Source organism: Mytilus galloprovincialis, chromosome 2 (assembly GCF_965363235.1).
Source record: "Mytilus galloprovincialis chromosome 2, xbMytGall1.hap1.1, whole genome shotgun sequence".
Lineage (NCBI taxonomy): Eukaryota > Metazoa > Mollusca > Bivalvia > Mytilida > Mytilidae > Mytilus > Mytilus galloprovincialis.
This window is the reverse complement of record NC_134839.1, coordinates 94,440,443-94,454,836: the sequence shown is the minus strand read 5'-3', so window position 1 is coordinate 94,454,836 and position 14,394 is coordinate 94,440,443. Positions and strand designations below refer to the sequence as shown.

Sequence of the window (14,394 nt, the reverse complement as noted above, 5' to 3'; positions counted from 1 at the left end):
GTTCAAGACAATCATATTAAAACAGATAAACTGTAATATTGGGGCTAAAGATACCAGATGAACATCAAACTTATAAATCGAAAATAAACTTACAATTCCATGACTAAAACTGAAAAAGACATGCAGACAAATAAAAGTACACTAGAAACAACATAGAAAACTAAAGACTGAGCAACACGAACCCCACCAATCCTTGGGGTGATCGCAGGTGCTCCGGATGGGTAAGCAGATCCTGCTCTACAAATGCCATTTATTAACAATGTATGTACATGTAGTATCCAGGTCTTCTATTTTCTGAAACATTTAGCTTTTGGATCAATTGCTAATTAAATGGATGTTAACAAAGCAAGATTACTATCCTTTATTCTAGATTTTTGTTGCAGTCAACACAAACATGTACATTGTAGGTTCTATTTTCTAATTATTAAATGGTTCATTGTTAATATTACAATGTATTAATGTATATGAAGATAGCCTTTCGCTAATAATGGTATTTTTGTTAATTGAATTTCACAACATCTGGATAGTTTTTCAACTGTTAGTCTTTTTTTTTACTTTGTTCTGGATTTAATACTTTGGATACCACTGTTTTAGCAATGAGAAAATTTTGCACCATACATATAGAAGTTCACAACTACCAGGGCTTGTAATTTTTTGGTGTATATCTTGATTTTCTGTTTGTACATTGATGTGATCATTAGTTTTCTTGCATATATTGTTTAACATTTGTCATTTCATGGCTATTTCTAACTGATTTATGTATAGTTTTTTTTCTTATTGTAAAAATGTTGTATGGTAAGCTTCATTTCTTTTTCATCATTTTGTCTAGAGCTGGTGTCTGATTACCAATCATACCTCCCTTTTCGTTTAATTCTTATGAATAATGACAACAGTTTGGGTTTGATTTTCATTTATGTATGTACATGTGACAATATAAAACAGTATATATATAATTTCATTCTATCATTAATATTGGTCGTTGTTGGTATATATTTATTTATCTTTAAGTTTAACAATGTACTGTGAAAGTGCTATCTTCTAACAGATACTTAGTATTATGGTTATTGTGAAACCACTGATTCAAAGGAAAAGGTACACTTATTGCCCAAAATGGCCTAAAATATAAACTTTACCCTAAAAACTCTAAAAAAGTTCACAGTTTGGTTCGTAAATGGGTCTATATCAAATGTCTTAACGCTCAATAAATCAGTTCTTTTCATAAAAGTACATTTTGTGTTCCAAATTTGTCAAAATGTGATGATTTTGGGCAATTTTCAGACCTGAAAGCTTTAAGTCTTTAGGAATAAAGATTTGGCCGCCACCTACCATCCAAAATGTTTTGTCACCAAAAGAATCCAAATCTGATATATATAATTCATCAATATAAAAACCTTTTGGATCTTGGATGGTAGCCAAGGTTAATTATGCCAAAAACAATTAAAGTTTTACCATAGTTATTTAATTATCTGTACTATAATTTTCACAATTATTCAATGGTTTTGTTGTGTATGATTTTTGAAAAGAAAAATAAAGATGGCAAGACCTGAACGAGGCCGCCTGATTTTTTTAAGTGACACATGAACAACAGAGTCAGTGTGGGGCCACTTTGCACCAGCCAATATAAATGCGGAATGCCTAGGGTGGCAATCGAACCCACATACACCAACTCTGTTGTCCCTATATTTTTAAATGAACAAAAAATTGTCAACAACAAATTTAAAAAAATGTATAAATGTGTTAAAAATTTACTTATCAAATTATACATGAAAATGTAGGTTTATTTTCGGTGATTCAGATGTCAACTTAGATTGTAGTCCCATAGGCTCCACTGTACAGCTACATGAATAAACAGCGTAAAAGGGTTTAAATTTGCCGAGGCAGATTTTTTTTGAGGAGGAGGGAGCTGAAGGCACGTCCTTTTCAAGAAGCTTCATGAATGGTAAATGCGTAGTCCTTTTTTATATAGTTTTACCCAAAATGTTGACTTGCTAGACCCCTCTCCCTTTTAAATCCTGGATTCTCATCCGATTTGATATAAATCTAAACTGTTAACAAGGTTGCTTAAAATAATAACAACTATGTTTGAGAATTAAAAATAGATACAATGTAGAATTGAGAATGGAAATGGGGAATGTGTCAAAGAGACAACAACCCGACCAAATAAAAAACAACAGCAGAGGGTCACCAACAGGTCTTCAATGTAGCGAGAAATTCCCGCACCCGGAGGCGTCCTTCAGCTGGCTCCTAAACAAATATATAGGTTTGTTTAAATTATCTAGAATATACATGTACATGTGATTTTAATCGTGGACATTTTAAATCCCTGTTAACTTATGTGTGACTTGGGTTTCTGGTACAAATTAAACATGGAATTATTCATCCAAACTCACAGAAAGATTCTTGAGATTTAAATTTCCATAGAATAATAAATTAACAATTTAATCAAAGAGCGGATTTCTCTGAGGGATACGACTGTCATTTCTGTCAATGAGAGGTTTATTATTCACACCCGTATGAAAAATCACAAAATCACGGATCCAGGGGGGGGGGGGGGGTTCCGGGGTTGGCACCCCCTTTTTGCCGATCAATGCATTTGAATAGGGACATATAGTTGGAACCCCCCTTTTTGTCCTGGGTTGGGAACCCCCCTTTTTTAAATGGCTGGATCCACCCCTGTTGAAGGTTACAAGACCACAATTATTCGTAATGCATTTTCCATAGGGTACCACTGGTGTTCCAAGAGTCTGGGGCTGTAAAATGTAAACAAATAATTGCGCTCTTGTAACCCTATAAGTGATCTACTTGTTACTTTAATACGAAGAAAATAAATTTAACTCCAAAAATTGTTGAGATCTAATATAAAAAAAAGTTGTTACAATAAAGAATACACAAGAAGTAAACTTATCTTTAAAGGCCTTGCATGTTCTCGTTTCTCCAACTCAATCAGCTGGTATTTTCAAAATGGCGACAGGGAACGTTTAACAGAGAAATTATTTTCATATTGTGCCAGATTAAATATTCCTGGTTTTGCTACGATAATATGATAGACAAATATGCTACAAACGGTTTTAAACAAGTTACCTAAAATCAAATAATTGAAATATATAAATTACCTTTCTGTGTATAAATTCCTATATTGATCGCCTCTCGTGTTTCTTCAAGCTCGCTCGATCTTGATGAATGCGCATTGGTGGTACTCATCCGCAACAACAATTTTTCGATACGTCATTGATATTAAAGATTGTTTGATTAATAATCTAATATTTCTAACGACAAACCATTTCCATATTATTAATTTGTATATAATAAAAATAAATTGTCTAAGAATCCATTGAAAACATGAATTAAAAAGAAGCGATAAAGAATTTTATTTTGCACTATAAAGTGTGCGCGGATCTATAATTTTTATAGCTCGGTTATCATTCCAAAACTAATCTGAATATTATTCATATATTCAAATTAGGCGGAAAATTAGGCGATGGCAATACACCCGAGGCCCTGACGGTCCTCTGATGTAAAAATGGTATTGATCATATGTGTAATAGAACATGTAGCCGTCTTTGTTACATAGGATTTTGTCTGTATGTTTGTTTGGGCTAGATTTGCTTGTATTTGAAATATCATATGTGATGATGGTGATTTAAATGCAAGATACTATTTATTTAGTGTGTTCAAACGGAAAGAAAGGTGTGGTTATTGGTATGCAAATGAGAAAACGATCCACCAGGTATAAAAAAAATAATTTTCAAAACTCATAAACTCTGATGATAAAGTAAAGAAAATATAAATGTTAGAGCCTCTTCTAGACACAATGTAAAGCAATACACAAAAATAAAACAAAGCCTTCCGGCTTATTGAGGACAAAACAACAACCAAAAACAAGTATGAAAGATAGCAACAAACGACACACATTGGATAACAGCGGGTTCATGGTTTAGGGAAGTCATGTATACAGAATATCGCGGGGTTGGGCTTTTTTGAGTGAACTCAACCATCATATCATTCTTACCTCGGCCAGCAAAATATTTCTCTGTATGTATAACCGGTGTATCATTTTGTGTTCTTACCCCTAGAAAGATTGGTGAAAACTAATTGGGTTACCCTCTTTAAAAAATGGTATTAAGAACAAAGAACAAACTCGACAGAAGAATTAAAAGGGTTAATATTTAATCAGATATAACATCGATGTTGGTCGGATATTTAGAATATTTCCAAATTATTTTCTGTTCCTCCATTTAAGAGCTACCGTGTTTAATATTCTCAGCTGTCGAAGGTAACGGCTTATATTATCGAACTCTAGGTATAGAGCATGTGTTATTGTGACGTGTGGTACTAGAAAATGATCTGTCGGTATGATCGACTAGAATCTTGTCTCGTCATGAGAGTAAATCGTGATTTCTGTTTATTTGACGCGGAGTTGAAACGAAATACTCTATTGTCTTTTTCTTTGTCCCAGTTTTATCGGGTCATGTTGAGCAATAGATCTTCGTCATGAACCGAGCAACTGAGGCACTGAAGAAAATACATGTATCATCTTCAAAAAGTATGACGAAAGAGTTCACATAAATAATAAAGAGCAGAGGTCCGGTTTACCATTATCTAGAGAACCAAGTGCTGACCCTTGATGTAAACCAGGTAAAAAATTGCATATAGTTGGGGACGATTGATCGATAATTACTTTTCGTGTGATTTTTAAAAAAAAAATACAACTTCAATCCGCACACTGAGACACCAATAAATGAAAACGAAATTCGGACAGCTTGTTCTGTTGATACACTTTTGTTTGCAAAGTTGCTTAAAGTCATATAAAACTTCAAATTAAAAAAAATGATGCATATGTTTTTATTACTAAATAGCTAGTTTCTATTATAAAACTTATATATGTCGTGTACATGTTACTATTTTGTACAAGTTATTACCTGTACAAAAACTTTGTAATAGTAATTACCTGTACGATGCCATCATACAAGTTATTACTTGCACAAATATAATTGTACGAGTAATTACCTGTACAATTTTTGTTGAGAAAAAGATAATAACTTGTACAACACGCTATCTTTGAGTTATATTTGTTTCTTCCGTACGCTTCCTTCTGCTTTTAATGAAATAACTTCAGCTAACATGACACCTTGAGCAAATTGGGCTTAACAACTTGTTGCCACTTTAAAAGGACACTAGCTACGAGATATATAAAAATCTAATATATGATTTTTTTTTGTTCAATCATATTAAAGTCCTTATAAGCTTTGAGTATGCCTCCATGACCAACTTTAGAATGTGCTGTTCTAATCAGAGGGTAAAGTTTATCAACCTTAAAAAATCATTTCGTCTCCTTTGCAAATGATTTTTTTTTTAATTCCTTCTAAATTCAAAACATCATACCGTCTCAAGAATTAATTTTTACGTGCTGTTTTTTGGAACTTAATTTTGCTTCCTTTACATTCCAATCTGTTGTACAGTAGTTGTCGTTTGTTTATGTAATTTATACGGGTTTCTCGTTTCTCGTTTTTTATATAGATTATACCGTTGGTTTTCCCGTTTGAATGGTTTTACACTAGTAATTTTGGTGCCCTTTATAGCTTTTTGTTAGGTGTGAGCCAATGCTCCGTTTTGAAGGCCGTACATTGACCCATAATGGTTTACTTTTATAAATTGTTATTTGGATGGAGAGTTGTAGCATTGGCACTCACACCACATCTTCCTATATCTACTTATAGTCTCTCTGTATCCTTCACGTGTGAATTCTGAATTATATCATTAGAAGATTTTATTGTCATTTTTCAATTTATTTATTTCATCATAAAATTTCTTTTCCACAACGTTTTCCATCTTTACACTTGAAGTTATGCCCATTAAACTGAACAGATTTGCTAAGATTATATAAAAAGTACTCAAATGTTTCAAGTTTATGCTTTTGCATTTAGTAATAAATTATTTGTTAAAAGGAAAATTTGTTGTGAACAGCAAATAGGCCTCGGTAGAAAAATGATTTGTACAAGTTATTATCTTTTTCTCAGTAAAAATTGGACAAGTAATTACTTGAACAATTGTATTTGTACATGTTATAACTTGTATGATGGCATCATACAAGTAAACTGTTATAAAGTTCACCTCACTTTATTACCGTATCATCTGTTACAGTAATTATAATTGACAGATCAGCAACTCTCACATGTCTGCACATTCTTAGATAAACATGTAATTAAATAGATCAATTGAAGTTCTTATACACATGTTGTCATTCTGTAGTCTGACCATCAAACGATGTACTTGTTAATAAATTAGTTATAGAAACTGGATTGTATTATTACATAGCAAATATATTACACATTTTGGCGACGAGGATAAAACTGGATATTAAAATAAATGTAAATTTCTACAAGTGACAATGCCGACTTACGGGAAATTAGACTCTTTTGATGAATCCGAAGATTGGACACAATATGTAGAACGTATGGAACATTATTTTAATGCTAATGAGATAGACGAAGAAGACCAGAAAAGGGATATTTTCTTAAGTGTATGTGGGAAGAATACCTACAAATTAATAAGGGATTTATTAGCACCAGCCAAACCAGGAACGAAATCACTGGCCGATTTAACAAAACTAGTGAAGGACCACCGAGATCCAGTACCATCAGAAATCATTCAGAGATTTAAATTTAACAGTAGAACAAGACACAGCGATGAGTCGGTGAGGACATTTATTGCAGCACTAAGAAGTCTGACAGAACACTGTAATTATGGTGACACGTTAAACGCGACGTTACGTGACAGGTTAGTCGTCGGGATGAAGAGTGACCGCATACAGAGGAGACTGTTAGCAGAGCCGAATTTAACATTTGAAAAGGCATTGGAAATTGCTACCGCTATGGAGACTGCAGAGAAGAATGCACAGGACATCCAAGCGAGTGGGACAAATGGAACATTTCAGAAACAAATCAACAAAGTTTCAAAATCATATACAAGAAACAACTCTGGAAATTCGAAACAAGGAGATTGTTACCGTTGTGGAGGAAATCACTTAGCCGCTGAATGCAGGTTCAAGGATGCAAAATGCCACAGTTGTAAAAAGAAAGGACATATCGCAAAGAAATGCCGTAACAAATCTGCCAGTGGGAATTTAAGTGAAAATCACAGAGAGTTTAAATCACGTTTTAAACCACGTGCTCATTTCATGGAGCAGGATGAAAGTAGTGAAAGTGAAAATGAAGTTTACTCAGTTTTTCATTTTGGAAATAAATCTAATGAGGCATACAAAGTGCAAATCAATGTAAATGAATGTGAAATAGCCATGGAAATAGATACCGGAGCGTCAGTTTCTATCATGAGCGAGGATACTTACAAGGAATACAAGTCGAAATTCAGAATCGAACCGACAAGTGCTAAACTCCGAACATACATGGGAGAGCAGATTCCTGTAATAGGACGTGCAATCGTCAATGTCAATTACAAAAAGGAACGCGCAAAATTACCATTACTGATAGTGAAGCGTAAAGGTCCGAATTTACTTGGCCGAGACTGGTTGAACAAACTCCAACTGGATTGGAAGGATATTTTCTCCGTCGTTGGAAGTGATAATCAATCGAGTGATTTGAATGTGATCTTGGAAGCAAATAAGGAGGTTTTCAAAGATGAACTTGGAACTGTAAAAGGCATGAAAGCCAAGATTTATGTTGATGAGAGTGCCGTACCGAAATATTTCAAGGCTCGCCCTTTGCCGTATGCGTTGAAGGATAAAGTGGAGATGGAACTTGAACGTCTTGAGAAGGAGGGTCAGATTCAGCAAGTGGAATTTTCCGACTGGGCCGCTCCGATAGTACCTGTAGTTAAGGAGAACGGATCTATTAGAATTTGTGGTGACTACAAGGTAACGACCATTTAATAGCTGCCAAGTGAATTATTTTTTGGACGATAATACGATATGGATACGTAAAAAAAAAATGAATCGTTCGCAGAAGACTAAGTTTAATATATATGCATGCATTGGTTAAAGAACATTATTTTTCACCAGTCACTCGTTTCATTTGACTTATATTAAGTAACGTTATTAGAATGATTTGAAATTCAGACTTTAGAATAACATAAATAAAGCTTCAATTTTTTTTTGTCACAAAATCTATTTTTGTGATTTTGTTTGAACTGTGACTTTTTGCCCAAGGCATTTTTTAATTTGAAATGTTTTTATCCCACCCCTTCTCTTTTACTGTGCAACATCTTTTATTTATGTTTGCCATTTCTTTAAAACCATCTCAATACTCGAGGGTTTTTATATGAAAGAGATACACCAGTTAACCAGGGCAATCTCAAAATGCTGTGCATTTAAATTTAGTCATTTTTTGGTACGAGGGGCATAAAGATATCATGGTTTGTGCTGTTATCTCCTCCTACAGTTTTTGAGATAAAGCTTGGATATTTTGTAGGATGTTTCTACACATAAAGAAGTGATCCCTCACATTGTGTGTCTTATCACTATCAGTCGTCATGTGCTTCCCTATTTGTAAAAGAGAAATTGACTGATTGAATACAAAAATGTCAATTGTAAAATGGCATGAGCGCATATCAATTTATCATGCATAACTACCTGTCATTACTTCAGGGGATATTCAAACAAACTCTGATCCAATAAATAGTTATCAAAGGTACCAAAAATACCCATTTGTACTATGCAGTAAACTAGTTGCTGAAAATCGTAGAGCACTTTAATGTGACATGGACATCAAAACAGACGACGAAGAAACTATGTACTCAGCAAACCAAGAATACCAACCTAAAGGTAGTAATATTCGACTTCTAAAAAGATCTGCATAAGTCTAAACGCCACCAATTTAATTCAACGACAGGCTTGTATAACCTGCCCAGTATAGTGCTAACAGGAGATTTCAACATCCCTGATATTCAGTGGAAAGATGCATATTCAATCCGATCACCACAACAGTACAACCTTAAGATAAATAAGCCCATTCTTAATATCACAAACGAACATAAGCTTAAACAACAAAATATTACACCAACCAGAAGAAACAACATACCATACTCAGTTTTTAGCACCACCAAAAATCTCATAGAGATCATCACCGTAGAGCTCGAAATAAGCGACAACGGGGCTGTAATTGTAAACATCAAAACTAGACTTAAACTTAAAATGGAAATCTAGCAAATCATTATTGTACAACATGCACCAGTAGATCAAAATATATATTAAAAGGGCAATGCGCAGAAAACAACGGCCATATAACAGAGCTAATACTGAGTTAAGTTAATTAAGACATTAGAAAATTCACGAGAAATCAACTAGAAATAAAACCAAAACTAATTGTCCAAATTATTAGAAAATTAAGGTGAAACCAATACTGAGTCACCTAAGCTGGGAATCACCAAAAAATTCTGGAGGTATGTAAAAATTCAAGAATACAGGAGAGTAGTTGTGTATCTGTATCAACACTCATTGTAGATGGACAAATTAAAGAAAGACAATACATCCAAAGTAAGGTAAACAAGAAATCAACCAATTTCAGTATGTTATCACAGAGGAAGATATGGCTTCTTTTTCAAACATGCGACCTAGTTACATCAATAAGATTGAAGACATCAAAATGGAAGAAAACCTAAGCTACTAAAACAGATAGATATCAATAAAACTAAAAGTCCAGACTAGATGTCCTGATAAATATTAAAGGAAACGGCAGATGAAATACTACCTTATCTGAAGTATATATTTGAAAGATCAATATACCTTTGAAACAAATCCCGCACGATTGGACAACTGCAAATGTTACAGCACTTCCCAAGAAAGGAGATAGATCGAAACCAGTTAATTATAGACCGGTATCGCTTACATCAGTACCGTGTAAAGTAATGGACCACATACTCTTTATGCACACAGTTATCAGCAAATCAGCACACAAAGGCTTTTATCTGCACTGGCAGCTGTAAATATATCATACACCTGTATTTGAAAAGAGCACAATTTGGATGACACCACGACTTTAATTTCAATATATTCGTGTGATGAGTCAACCGACTCTTTACGGCTTACCCATGTAAATGTTTTTTTTTTTTTTTAAATATTCTCAAAATGCCAAATGCTTGAACTTGGTCATGTTTTTGGTACTACGAAAGAAGACGTAGATACTCTTTCCGAAAGGGTTAAGGCTGTGAGGTCGTTGATACAAATCAGAATAAAGAAACTAAATGGGTCTATCGATACCCATGCTACATCAATCTTTAAAGACCCAAATGTTGCAACACACTTTTCCTAACCGCATGAAAAATATGTTATTTTCCCCGCAGATAAAGCCACAAACAACAGCGTCTTTGCGTGTAAATCTTATTGCATAAACTGTTTGATAAATTAATTAGGTATTGACGATTCACTTGGAAACTCAACATATACTCTCACGACACTTACCAAAGAGGACATCCTGGATAATCATATTTCTGTTCTATATTCCTTTGGAATTTCAACCAAAGATGAAAAACTGGGTCATCCATCACTGAATTGGACACCTCAACTACATAAGTGTTCTTATAAACAACTGTATAATCACGAAACCTATTTCAAAATTATTAGCATAATCAAAGCCGGGCTTCAAAGTTATTGTGAAACTGCCTATTTTAGAGGTGTCGTGAATCAGATGTGGATACTAAAAAAATCCAAAGATCTTTTAGAGTTCATACAATCAAAGACGCTTTCATCTTGCAATAGTATTTAAACATTTGACTTTTCTACACTTTACACAAGTATTCCCCATTCCAAACTAAAAGACAAATTGAAAGAATTGGTATAAAAAAGAACGGACAACGTAGAAACAAGTATCTTGTCTTAGAGAGGGATAAATCCTACTTTGTAAAGAATCACTCTGATTCAAACAAAAAATTCTCTGAAACTGACATTGTCAAGATACTTGATTTCTTGCTTAACAACATAGTTGTTACGTTTAGAGGACGTATTTTTCAACAGACTATAGGCATTCCAATGAAAAACAATTGTCCCTCTCTATTGCCGACTTGTTCTTTATTATAATGAGCCTGACTTCATACATGAACTTCTTACGAAGTAATACAAGAAGTTTGAGATAACTTTTAACTTTACCTTCCGATATATAGATGATGTTCTCTCATTAAATAATTCAAAATTGTGTGACTATGTTGAACGCATCTATTCAATCGAACTAGAGATAATGGATATAAAATATACAGTTAAGTCTGCCTCATATTTTGACTTACATCTAGAAATTGACAATGATGGTCGGTTGAAAACAAATCTTTACGACAAAAGGGAAGATTTCAGCTTCCCAATTGTGAACTTTCCATTTCTATGTAGCAACATTCCAGTAGTGTCTGCATACGGAGTATATATCTCCTAATTGATACGATATTCACGATATTCCCGAGTTTTTATTCCATATAATGATTTCCTTGATAGAGGGTTTCTTCTCGCAAGGAAGCTATGAAACCAAGAGTTCCAAATGGTGAGGTTAAAATCATCCCTTCATAAATTTTACGGAAGCCATCACGAGTAGGTTGACTGTTATGGAAAAACCGTTTCACAGATGATATCGGATATGTTCTTTATGTCGCAACTACAATCCCCTTCCCTTTTCACGAATGTGACCTACCGAATTAGATTATTTACAAGGTTTGTAATCACATGACAAAACACGACAGCAGCCACATATGGACTAGAATATGCTTACCCTTCCGGAGCACCTGAGATCACCACCAGTTTTTGGTGGGTTTTGTGTTGCATAGCCCTTCTTGTGTCTTGTGTACTATTATTTGTCTGCTTGTCTTTTTCTTTTTTTAGCAATAAGTAAAATCACAAAAATACTGAACTCAGAGGAAAATCAATTCGGAAAGTCCATAATCACATGGCAAAATCAAATAACAAAACGCATCAAAAACGAATGGACAAGAACTGTCATATTCCTGACTTAATAGCGTTGTCAGGTTATTTTCTATCTATGAGTTTTACTGTCCCTCTTGTATTTTTCGCCCCTCTTGGTACTAGCTGCATAAACAAATCATCATGGTGTGTCCGCCTTTCTCCGACGGTTTTAAGCTACAGTAACAGCTTTAATATTTTGCTGCTTGTTAGTACACATTATGGAATTATGCACGTTAACAAGATTTTGATTTTTTGTCTGATATTCTCAAAATGCCAGGTATTTGCACTTTAGACATTTTTTTAATTTATGAATCATTGTCATTTTGATTAGTTTCTTTTGTTACCTATTCTGACATCGGACATCTTTTAAACTGAGTTTTACTGTGCGTATTGCTATGTGTTTCTTTATTCTACATTGGCTAAAGGTATAGAGCTGGTATTGGGGATGGTTGAGATCTCACATAACATGTTTAACCCTGCCGCATTTTTTAGTCTGTCCCAAGTCAGGAGCCTCTGGTCTTTGTTAGTCTTGTATGTTTTTTTTAATTTTAGTTCATTTATGTTTTCGAGTTTAGTGTGACGTCTATTTTCACTGAACTGGTGCACAATTTTATTTAGGGGCCAGCTGAGGACCACCTTTGGGTGCAGGATTTTCTAGCTGTGTTCAAGACCCATTGGTGGCCTTCGGCTGTTGTCTGCTATTTGGTCGGCTTGTTGTCTCATTGATATATTCCCCATTTCAATTCTCAATTTTATTTGTACTAAAACAAATGATAGGGAAATTTTAGATATTCACAAAAACCGGTAGTTGGACTTCTCACTTGCTATATAATTGAAAACATGGCTTGTACTATTATAGTTTAATGTCACTATTACAACAAATAAGATTTTTTAGTACTTTAAATAGCATTATCAAATAATTTAATAACTTGGTGACCATTGGAAATAGTTGAACTAGGTGACTTCTAAAACTGCATAGTTGAAACCTTTTGGCTAGACATTTAGTACTGCAAGTGTAGACATTTTGATGTATGTATCATTTGCATTTTTCTTAGTTTCTGACTTCGGATTGAGACTTCTTTTAAATTGACCTTTACTGTACGTATTGATTGTGTCTTTGTTTATACTACCTGGCTAGAAGTATAGGGGGTGGGTCAAGATCTCAATAAACATATCTAACCCCTCCACATGTTTGCGCCTGTCCCAAGTCAGGTTATGTTTCTGACATATTTCATTCTCAATTTTATGCAGAATAAGAATAAAAGATAAATCCTTTTACATGGTGCTAAATTAACAATTTCTTATGATCAGGCAGGGGCATCATTTGTGTATTTCATACAGTGCAACATGTAGAAAGGGTCATGGTCCAAAATGGTTCAAAAATTAATTCCCACTAAGAGATTACATACATTATTTATTATGTATAAATAAAAACAAAAGAAAATTTGAGAATAACAACTACACATATTTGTTTTTATATTTCATAAAAAGGATAACAGGAATAAACAAACATTTTTGGCATTATTACAATCAAAACCCATTTATCTGAGAAAATAGACTTCCAAAAAGAGAGATACAACAACTTGAAAGAATAAAACATTCAAAAACTACAATTCCTTAATGTATCAATAAAGGGCCTATACCAGACTTAACATAGGATAATGTCACAGCATAGTACTGTGTTGCTGACAGACATAGAATTAGACAAAATTCTTGATACAGATATAAATTTTTAAAATTCTTTATTAAGTGCAAACAACTGTTGTTTAAATTTCAATCATCAGTGTTAAATAATGTAAAATGTGAAAAAATTTTACCATTCTGTCTACTGACAGATAACAACACAAGTTAGACCAAACAATAATTGACATTAATAAAATACAATTCTATATTGAAAAGTCATATAGAAATAAAGTCACACATCACACCATGATAAAGATTGTAGCAGGTCAAAAACTCTTTATTCAAACATAAAAACCCATCATGATTGATTGATTTAATGTTGTTTGTTTATTGTTCAATTAGGAATGTATCATGCCTGTTCAAAAAGAGAACATACAAACAATAAATACAATACAATGGTGCTTCAATATGGTCCACCAGGATGATAGGTACCCATAGGTAGTTTAAATTGGACATGGCTGTGAATTTAATATCCAGTACCGCTCCAAACAAACACCACATTTTGGCAAGGGTTTTACTGCTGGTTAGAAGGAAACCAAGAGATGACAATTCTTCTATACCAAAATTATTCTTAGAATAAAAGAATAATGGCATAGAAAAGGTTGGAAAAGAAAATTCATTTAGGACGAAAGGAAACGAAACGAAAAAATAAAATCCTAAGAAATCTGACTAAAATTATATTTTTTATGTTTTGGTGGAAAGTTAAATCCACAAAAATAGTGAACTCCAAGGAAAATTAAAAAAACAAAGTCCCTAATCAAATGGCAAAACCAAAAGCTCAACTGTAATATACCTGACTTGGTACAGGCCATGGTAGATGG

At 33.7% G+C, this 14,394-nt stretch overlaps 1 protein-coding gene across 2 annotated transcripts in view; it reads left to right on the top strand.

The window, feature by feature from the left end:
* LOC143064938 (aldo-keto reductase family 1 member A1-like) overlaps positions 1–14,394 on the top strand; it is a 247,957-nt gene that overhangs the window by 16,126 nt on the left and 217,437 nt on the right. The window lies entirely within an intron of this gene.